At 46.0% G+C, this 7,500-nt stretch overlaps 4 non-coding genes and 27 pseudogenes across 4 annotated transcripts; all 31 read right to left on the bottom strand.

The window, feature by feature from the left end:
- LOC142109902 (5S ribosomal RNA) overlaps positions 1 to 101 on the bottom strand; it is a 119-nt pseudogene extending 18 nt beyond the window's left edge.
- Positions 102 to 182: 81 nt separating this feature from the next.
- On the bottom strand, positions 183 to 301 carry LOC142110375 (5S ribosomal RNA; annotated as a pseudogene).
- Positions 302 to 382: 81 nt separating this feature from the next.
- On the bottom strand, positions 383 to 501 carry LOC142110356 (5S ribosomal RNA; annotated as a pseudogene).
- Positions 502 to 742: 241 nt separating this feature from the next.
- LOC142110300 (5S ribosomal RNA) lies at positions 743 to 861 on the bottom strand (annotated as a pseudogene).
- Positions 862 to 1,141: 280 nt separating this feature from the next.
- On the bottom strand, positions 1,142 to 1,260 carry LOC142110617 (5S ribosomal RNA). Its single transcript, XR_012680559.1, has one exon. It is a non-coding gene; the product is annotated as a 5S ribosomal RNA (ribosomal RNA).
- A 79-nt stretch (positions 1,261 to 1,339) lies between these two features.
- Positions 1,340 to 1,458, bottom strand: LOC142110673 (5S ribosomal RNA). The gene has a single exon (XR_012680613.1). It is a non-coding gene; the product is annotated as a 5S ribosomal RNA (ribosomal RNA).
- An 80-nt stretch (positions 1,459 to 1,538) lies between these two features.
- LOC142110168 (5S ribosomal RNA) lies at positions 1,539 to 1,657 on the bottom strand (annotated as a pseudogene).
- Positions 1,658 to 1,738: 81 nt separating this feature from the next.
- LOC142110323 (5S ribosomal RNA) lies at positions 1,739 to 1,857 on the bottom strand (annotated as a pseudogene).
- Positions 1,858 to 2,138: 281 nt separating this feature from the next.
- On the bottom strand, positions 2,139 to 2,257 carry LOC142110606 (5S ribosomal RNA). Its single transcript, XR_012680548.1, has one exon. It is a non-coding gene; the product is annotated as a 5S ribosomal RNA (ribosomal RNA).
- Positions 2,258 to 2,338: 81 nt separating this feature from the next.
- LOC142110146 (5S ribosomal RNA) lies at positions 2,339 to 2,457 on the bottom strand (annotated as a pseudogene).
- Positions 2,458 to 2,537: 80 nt separating this feature from the next.
- Positions 2,538 to 2,656, bottom strand: LOC142109944 (5S ribosomal RNA; annotated as a pseudogene).
- An 81-nt stretch (positions 2,657 to 2,737) lies between these two features.
- Positions 2,738 to 2,856, bottom strand: LOC142110315 (5S ribosomal RNA; annotated as a pseudogene).
- Positions 2,857 to 2,937: 81 nt separating this feature from the next.
- On the bottom strand, positions 2,938 to 3,056 carry LOC142109704 (5S ribosomal RNA; annotated as a pseudogene).
- An 81-nt stretch (positions 3,057 to 3,137) lies between these two features.
- Positions 3,138 to 3,256, bottom strand: LOC142110335 (5S ribosomal RNA; annotated as a pseudogene).
- An 81-nt stretch (positions 3,257 to 3,337) lies between these two features.
- Positions 3,338 to 3,456, bottom strand: LOC142110249 (5S ribosomal RNA; annotated as a pseudogene).
- A 79-nt stretch (positions 3,457 to 3,535) lies between these two features.
- On the bottom strand, positions 3,536 to 3,654 carry LOC142110058 (5S ribosomal RNA; annotated as a pseudogene).
- Positions 3,655 to 3,735: 81 nt separating this feature from the next.
- LOC142110560 (5S ribosomal RNA) lies at positions 3,736 to 3,844 on the bottom strand (annotated as a pseudogene).
- An 80-nt stretch (positions 3,845 to 3,924) lies between these two features.
- Positions 3,925 to 4,042, bottom strand: LOC142110387 (5S ribosomal RNA; annotated as a pseudogene).
- A 239-nt stretch (positions 4,043 to 4,281) lies between these two features.
- On the bottom strand, positions 4,282 to 4,400 carry LOC142110346 (5S ribosomal RNA; annotated as a pseudogene).
- An 88-nt stretch (positions 4,401 to 4,488) lies between these two features.
- LOC142109743 (5S ribosomal RNA) lies at positions 4,489 to 4,607 on the bottom strand (annotated as a pseudogene).
- Positions 4,608 to 4,886: 279 nt separating this feature from the next.
- LOC142110551 (5S ribosomal RNA) lies at positions 4,887 to 5,005 on the bottom strand. The gene has a single exon (XR_012680537.1). It is a non-coding gene; the product is annotated as a 5S ribosomal RNA (ribosomal RNA).
- An 81-nt stretch (positions 5,006 to 5,086) lies between these two features.
- LOC142110145 (5S ribosomal RNA) lies at positions 5,087 to 5,205 on the bottom strand (annotated as a pseudogene).
- A 277-nt stretch (positions 5,206 to 5,482) lies between these two features.
- On the bottom strand, positions 5,483 to 5,600 carry LOC142110529 (5S ribosomal RNA; annotated as a pseudogene).
- Positions 5,601 to 5,681: 81 nt separating this feature from the next.
- LOC142109703 (5S ribosomal RNA) lies at positions 5,682 to 5,800 on the bottom strand (annotated as a pseudogene).
- Positions 5,801 to 5,881: 81 nt separating this feature from the next.
- LOC142110334 (5S ribosomal RNA) lies at positions 5,882 to 6,000 on the bottom strand (annotated as a pseudogene).
- An 81-nt stretch (positions 6,001 to 6,081) lies between these two features.
- Positions 6,082 to 6,200, bottom strand: LOC142110276 (5S ribosomal RNA; annotated as a pseudogene).
- Positions 6,201 to 6,279: 79 nt separating this feature from the next.
- Positions 6,280 to 6,398, bottom strand: LOC142110057 (5S ribosomal RNA; annotated as a pseudogene).
- Positions 6,399 to 6,479: 81 nt separating this feature from the next.
- LOC142110559 (5S ribosomal RNA) lies at positions 6,480 to 6,588 on the bottom strand (annotated as a pseudogene).
- Positions 6,589 to 6,668: 80 nt separating this feature from the next.
- On the bottom strand, positions 6,669 to 6,787 carry LOC142109991 (5S ribosomal RNA; annotated as a pseudogene).
- A 239-nt stretch (positions 6,788 to 7,026) lies between these two features.
- LOC142110169 (5S ribosomal RNA) lies at positions 7,027 to 7,145 on the bottom strand (annotated as a pseudogene).
- An 82-nt stretch (positions 7,146 to 7,227) lies between these two features.
- Positions 7,228 to 7,336, bottom strand: LOC142110582 (5S ribosomal RNA; annotated as a pseudogene).
- Positions 7,337 to 7,500: the final 164 nt, after the last annotated feature.

The raw sequence follows: 7,500 nt of genomic DNA, 5'->3' as shown, positions 1-7,500 counted from the left end.
TTTCCAGGTGGTCTCCCATCCAAGTACTAACCAGGCCCAGCCCTGCTTAGCTTCCAAGATCAGACGAAATTGGGCTTGTTCAGGGTGGTGTGGCTGTAGGTATTGGTTTCCTATTGACCTACATCTCTTATAGATCTCAAAACCAGCATTGAAGAAAGTCGGAACAAGAGAGAAAAAAAAAGGGCCTACAGCACCTGGTATTCCCAGGTGGTCTCGCATCCAAGTACTAACAAGGCCTGGCTCTGCTTAGCTTCCAAGATCAGACGAGATTGGGCTTGTTCAGGGTGGTGTGGCTGTAGGTATTATTTTCCTATTGACCTACATCTCTTATACATCTAAAAACCAGCATTGAAGGAAGCCGGAACAAGAGAGAAAAAAAAAAGGCCTACAGCACATGGTATTCCCAGGTGGTCTCCCATCCAAGTACTAACCAGGCCTGTCACTGCTTAGCTTCCAAGATCAGACAAGATTGGGCTTGTTCAGGGTTGTGTGGCTGTAGGTATTGGTTTCCTAATGACCTACATCACTTATACATCTCAAAACCAGCATTGAAGGAAGCCAGAACAAGAGAGAAAAAAAAAAGTACTAACCAGGCCCGGACCTGCTTAGCTTTCAAGATCAGACGAGATTGGGCTTGTTCAGGGTGGTATGGCTGTAGGTATTGGTTCCCTATTGACCTACATCTCTTATACATCTCAAAACCAGCATTGAAGGAAGTCGGAACAAGAGAGAAAAAAAAAAGGGCCTACAGCACCTGGTATTCCCAGGTGGTGTCGCATCCAAGTACTAACCAGGCCCGGCTCTGCTTAGCTTCCAAGATCAGACGAGATTGGGCTTGTTCAGGGTGTTGTGGCTGTAGGATTTGGCTTCCTAATGACCTACATCACTTATACATCTGAAAACCAGCATTGAAGGAAGCCGGATCAAAAGAGAAAAAAAAAGGCCTACAGCACCTGATATTCCCAGGTGGTCTCCCATCCATGTACTAACTAGGCCTGGCGCGGCTTATCTTTCAAGATCAGACGAGATTGTGCTTGTTCAAGGTGGAGTGGCTGTAGGTGTTAGTTTCCTATTGACCTACATCTCTTATACATCTCAACACCAGCATTGAAGGAAGCCAGAACAAGAGAGAAAAAAAAAAGGCCTACAGCACCTGGTATTCCCAGGTGGTCTCCCATCCAAGTACTAACCAGGCCCGGCCCTGCTTAGCTTCCAAGATCAGATGAGATTGGGCTTGTTCAGGGTGGTGTGGCTGTAGGTATTGTTTTCATATTGACCTACATCTCTTATACATCTCAAAACCAGCATTGAAGGAGGCCGGAACAAGAGAGAAAAAAAAAGCCTACAGCACCTGGTATTTCCAGGTGGTCTCCCATCCAAGTACTAACCAGGCCCAGCCCTGCTTAGCTTCCAAGATCAGACGAGATTGGGCTTGTTCAGGGTGGTGTGGCTGTAGGTATTGGTTTCCTATTGACCTACATCTCTTATACATCTAAAAACAAGCATTGAAGGAAGCCGGAACAAGAGAGAAAAAAAAAAGCCTATAGCACCTGTTATTCCCAGGTGGTCTCCCATCCAAGTACTAACCAGGCCTAGCGCTGCTTAGCTTCCAAGATCAGACGAGATTGGGCTTGTTCAGGGTGGTGTGGCTGTAGGTATTGGTTTTCTATTGACCTACATCTCTTATATATCTCAAAACCAGCAATGAAGGAAGCCGGAATAAGAGAGAAAAAAAAAAGGCCTAGAGCACCTGGTATCCCCAGGTGGTCTCTCATCCAAGTACTAACCAGGCCTGGCCCTGCTTAGCTTCCAAGATCAGATGAGATTGGGCTTGTTCAGGGTGGTGTGGCTGTAGGTATTGGTTTCCTAATGACCTACATCACTTATACATCTCAAAATAAGCATTGAAGGAAGCCGGAACAAGAGAGGGAAAAAAAAGGCCTACAACACCTGGTATTCCCAGGTGGTCTCCCATCCATGTACTAACTAGGCCTGGCGCGGCTTATCTTTCAAGATCAGACGAGATTGCGCTTGTTCAAGGTGGAGTGGCTGTAGGTATTAGTTTCCTATTGACCTACATCTCTTATACATCTCAACACCAGCATTGAAGGAAGCCAGAACAAGAGAGAAAAAAAAAAGGCCTACAGCACCTGGTATTCCCAGGTGGTCTCCCATCCAAGTACTAACCAGGCCCGGCCCTGCTTAGCTTCCAAGATCAGATGAGATTGGGCTTGTTCAGGGTGGTGTGGCTGTAGGTATTGTTTTCATATTGACCTACATCTCTTATACATCTAGAAACCAGCATTGAAGGAAGCCGGAACAAGAGAGAAGAAAAAAAGGACTACAGCACCTGGTATTCCCAGGTGGTCTCCCATCCAAGTACTAACCAGACCGGGCTCTGCTTAGCTTCCAAGATCAGATGAGATTGGGCTTGTTCAGGGTGGTGTGGCTGTAGGTATTGGTTTCCTATTGACCTACATCTCTTATACATCTCAAAACCAGCATTGAAGGAGGCCGGAACAAGAGAGAAAAAAAAAAGCCTACAGCACCTGGTATTTCCAGGTGGTCTCCCATGCAAGTACTAACCAGGCCCAGCCCTGCTTAGCTTCCAAGATTAGACGAGATTGGGCTTGTTCAGGGTGGTGTGGCTGTAGGTATTGTTTTCCTATTGACCTACATCTCTTATACATCTAAAAACAAGCATTGAAGGAAGATGGAACAAGAGAGAAAAAAAAAAAGCCTATAGCACCTGTTATTCCCAGGTGGTCTCCCATTTAAGTACTAACCAGGCCTAGCCCTGCTTAGCTTGCAAGATCAGACGAGATTGGGCTTGTTCAGGGTGGTGTGGCTGTAGGTGTTGGTTTCCTATTGACCTACATCTCTTATATATCTCAAAACCAGCATTGAAGGAAGCCGGAACAAGAGAGAAAAAAAAAAGGCCTACAGCACCTGGTATTCCCAGGTGGTCTCCCATCCAAGTACTAACCAGGCCTGGCCCTGCTTAGCTTCCAAGATCAGACGAGATTGGGCTTGTTCAGGGTGGTGTGGTTGTAGGTATTGGTTGCCTATTGACCTACATCTCTTATACATCTCAAAACCAGCATTGAAGGAAGCCGGAACAAGAGAGATAAAAAAAAGGCCTACAGCAGCTGGTATTGCCAGGTGGTCTCCCATCCAAGTACTAACCAGGCCCGGCCCTGTTTAGCTTCCAAGATCAGATGAGATTGGGCTTGTTCAGGGTAGTGGGGCTGTAGGTATTGGTTTCCTATTGACCTACATCTCTTATACATCTCAAAACCAGCATTGAAGGAAGCCGGAACAAGAGAGAAAAAAAAAAGGCCTACAGCACCTGGTATTCCCAGGTGGTCTCCCATCAAAGTACTAACCAGGTCCGGCCCTGCTTAACTTCCAAGATCAAACGAGATTGGGCTTATTCAGAGATGTGTATCTGTAGGTATTGGTTTAGTATTGACCTACATCTCTTATAATCTCAAAACCAGCATTGAAGGAAGCCGGAACAAGAGAGAAAAAAAAAGGCCTACAGCACCTGGTATTCCCAGGTTGTCTCCCATCCAAGTACTAACCAGTCCCGGCCCTGCTTAGCTTCCAAGATCAGATGAGATTGGGCTTGTTCAGAGTGGTGTGGCTGTAGGTATTGTTTTAATATTGACCTACATCTCTTATACATCTAGAAACCAGCATTGAAGGAAGCCGGAACAAGAGAGAAGAAAAAAAGGCCTACAGCACCTGGTATTCCCAGGTGGTCTCCCATCCAAGTACTAACCAGGCCTGGCTCTGCTTAGCTTCCAAGATCAGGCTTGTTCAGGGTGGTGTGGCTGTAGGTATTGGTTTCCTATTGACCTACATCTCTTATACATCTCAAAACCAGCATTGAAGGAGGCCGGAACAAGAGAGAAAAAAAAAAGCCTACAGCACCTGGTATTTCCAGGTGGTCACCCATCCAAGTACTAACCAGGCCGGCACTGCTTATCTTTCAAGATCAGACGAGATTGGGCTTGTCCAGGGTGGTGTGGCTGTAGGTATTGGTTTTCTAATAACCTACATCACTTATACATTTTAAAACCAGCATTGAAGGAAGCCAGAACAAGAGAGAAAAAAAAAAGTACTAACCAGGCCCGGACCTGCTTAGCTTTCAAGATCAGACGAGATTGGGCTTGTTCAGGGTGGTGTGGCTGTAGGTATTGGTTTCCTATTGACCTACATCTCTTATACATCTCAAAACCAGCATTGAAGGAGGCCGGAACAAGAGAGAAAAAAAAAAGCCTACAGCACCTGGTATTCCCAGGTGGTCTCCCATCCAAGTACTAACCAGGCCTGGCCCTGCTTAGCTTCCAAGATCAAACGAGATTGGGCTTCTTTAGAGATGTGTAGCTGTAGTTGTAGGTTTTGGTTTCCTATTGACCTACATCTCTTATACATCTCAAAACCAGCATTGAAGGAAGTCGGAACAAGAGAGAAAAAAAAAAGGGCCTACAGCACCTGGTATTCCCAGGTGGTCTCTCATCCAAGTACTAACCAGGCCTGGCCCTGCTTAGCTTCCAAGATCAGATGAGATTGGGCTTGTTCAGGGTGGTGTGGCTGTAGGTATTGGTTTCCTAATGACCTACATCACTTATACATCTCAAAATAAGCATTGAAGGAAGCCGGAACAAGAGAGGGAAAAAAAAGGCCTACAACACCTGGTATTCCAGGTGGTCTCCCATCCATGTACTAACTAGGCCTGGCGCGGCTTATCTTTCAAGATCAGACGAGATTGCGCTTGTTCAAGGTGGAGTGGCTGTAGGTATTAGTTTCCTATTGACCTACATCTCTTATACATCTCAACACCAGCATTGAAGAAGCCAGAACAAGAGAGAAAAAAAAAAGGCCTACAGCACCTGGTATTCCCAGGTGGTCTCCCATCCAAGTACTAACCAGGCCCGGCCCTGCTTAGCTTCCAAGATCAGATGAGATTGGGCTTGTTCAGGGTGGTGTGGCTGTAGGTATTGTTTTCATATTGACCTACATCTCTTATACATCTAGAAACCAGCATTGAAGGAAGCCGGAACAAGAGAGAAGAAAAAAAGGACTACAGCACCTGGTATTCCCAGGTGGTCTCCCATCCAAGTACTAACCAGACCGGGCTCTGCTTAGCTTCCAAGATCAGATGAGATTGGGCTTGTTCAGGGTGGTGTGGCTGTAGGTATTGGTTTCCTATTGACCTACATCTCTTATACATCTCAAAACCAGCATTGAAGGAGGCCGGAACAAGAGAGAAAAAAAAAAGCCTACAGCACCTGGTATTTCCAGGTGGTCTCCATGCAAGTACTACCAGGCCCAGCCTGCTTAGCTTCCAAGATTAGACGAGATTGGGCTTGTTCAGGGTGGTGTGGCTGTAGGTATTGTTTTCCTATTGACCTACATCTCTTATACATCTAAAAACAAGCATTGAAGGAAGATGGAACAAGAGAGAAAAAAAAAAAGCCTATAGCACCTGTTATTCCAGGTGGTCTCCCATTTAAGTACTAACCAGGCCTAGCCCTGCTTAGCTTGCAAGATCAGACGAGATTGGGCTTGTTCAGGGTGGTGTGGCTGTAGGTGTTGGTTTCCTATTGACCTACATCTCTTATATATCTCAAAACCAGCATTGAAGGAAGCCGGAACAAGAGAGAAAAAAAAAAGGCCTACAGCACCTGGTATTCCCAGGTGGTCTCCCATCCAAGTACTAACCAGGCCTGGCCCTGCTTAGCTTCCAAGATCAGACGAGATTGGGCTTGTTCAGGGTGGTGTGGTTGTAGGTATTGGTTGCCTATTGACCTACATCTCTTATACATCTCAAAACCAGCATTGAAGGAAGCCCGAACAAGAGAGATAAAAAAAAGGCCTACAGCAGCTGGTATTGCCAGGTGGTCTCCCATCCAAGTACTAACCAGGCCCGGCCCTGTTTAGCTTCCAAGATCAGATGAGATTGGGCTTGTTCAGGGTAGTGGGGCTGTAGGTATTGGTTTCCTATTGACCTACATCTCTTATACATCTCAAAACCAGCATTGAAGGAAGCCGGAACAAGAGAGAAAAAAAAAAGGCCTACAGCACCTGGTATTCCCAGGTGGTCTCCCATCAAAGTACTAACCAGGTCCGGCCCTGCTTAACTTCCAAGATCAAACGAGATTGGGCTTGTTCAGAGATGTGTATCTGTAGGTATTGGTTTAGTATTGACCTACATCTCTTATAATCTCAAAACCAGCATTGAAGGAAGCCGGAACAAGAGAGAAAAAAAAAGGCCTACAGCACCTGGTATTCCCAGGTTGTCTCCCATCCAAGTACTAACCAGTCCCGGCCCTGCTTAGCTTCCAAGATCAGATGAGATTGGGCTTGTTCAGAGTGGTGTGGCTGTAGGTATTGTTTTAATATTGACCTACATCTCTTATACATCTAGAAACCAGCATTGAAGGAAGCCGGAACAAGAGAGAAGAAAAAAAGGCCTACAGCACCTGGTATTCCCAGGTGGTCTCCCATCCAAGTACTAACCAGGCCTGGCTCTGCTTAGCTTCCAAGATCAGGCTTGTTCAGGGTGGTGTGGCTGTAGGTATTGGTTTCCTATTGACCTACATCTCTTATACATCTCAAAACCAGCATTGAAGGAGGCCGGAACAAGAGAGAAAAAAAAAAGCCTACAGCACCTGGTATTTCCAGGTGGTCACCCATCCAAGTACTAACCAGGCCCGGCACTGCTTATCTTTCAAGATCAGACGAGATTGGGCTTGTCCAGGGTGGTGTGGCTGTAGGTATTGGTTTTCTAATAACCTACATCACTTATACATTTTAAAACCAGCATTGAAGGAAGCCAGAACAAGAGAGAAAAAAAAAAGTACTAACCAGGCCCGGACCTGCTTAGCTTTCAAGATCAGACGAGATTGGGCTTGTTCAGGGTGGTGTGGCTGTAGGTATTGGTTTCCTATTGACCTACATCTCTTATACATCTCAAAACCAGCATTGAAGGAGGCCGGAACAAGAGAGAAAAAAAAAAGCCTACAGCACCTGGTATTCCCAGGTGGTCTCCCATCCAAGTACTAACCAGGCCTGGCCCTGCTTAGCTTCCAAGATCAAATGAGATTGGGCTTCTTTAGAGATGTGTAGCTGTAGGTTTTGGTTTCCTATTGACCTACATCTCTTATACATCTCAAAACCAGCATTGAAGGAAGTCGGAACAAGAGAGAAAAAAAAAAGGGCCTACAGCACCTGGTATTCCCAGGTGGTCTCGCATCCAAGTACTAACCAGGCCCGGCTCTGCTTAGCTTCCAAGATCAGGCTTGTTCAGGGTGGTGTGGCTGTAGGATTTGGCTTCCTAATGACCTACATCACTTATACATCTGAAAACCAGCATTGAAGGAAGCCGGATCAAAAGAGAAAAAAAAAGGCCTACAGCACCTGATATTCCCAGGTGGTCTCCCATCCATGTACTAACTAGGCCTGGCGCGGCTTATCTTTCAAGATCAGACG

Source organism: Mixophyes fleayi, assembly GCF_038048845.1.
Source record: "Mixophyes fleayi isolate aMixFle1 chromosome 3 unlocalized genomic scaffold, aMixFle1.hap1 SUPER_3_unloc_1, whole genome shotgun sequence".
Taxonomy (NCBI): domain Eukaryota; kingdom Metazoa; phylum Chordata; class Amphibia; order Anura; family Limnodynastidae; genus Mixophyes; species Mixophyes fleayi.
Note: the sequence above shows the minus strand (reverse complement) of the source record. Positions and strands in the feature narration are given on the sequence as shown.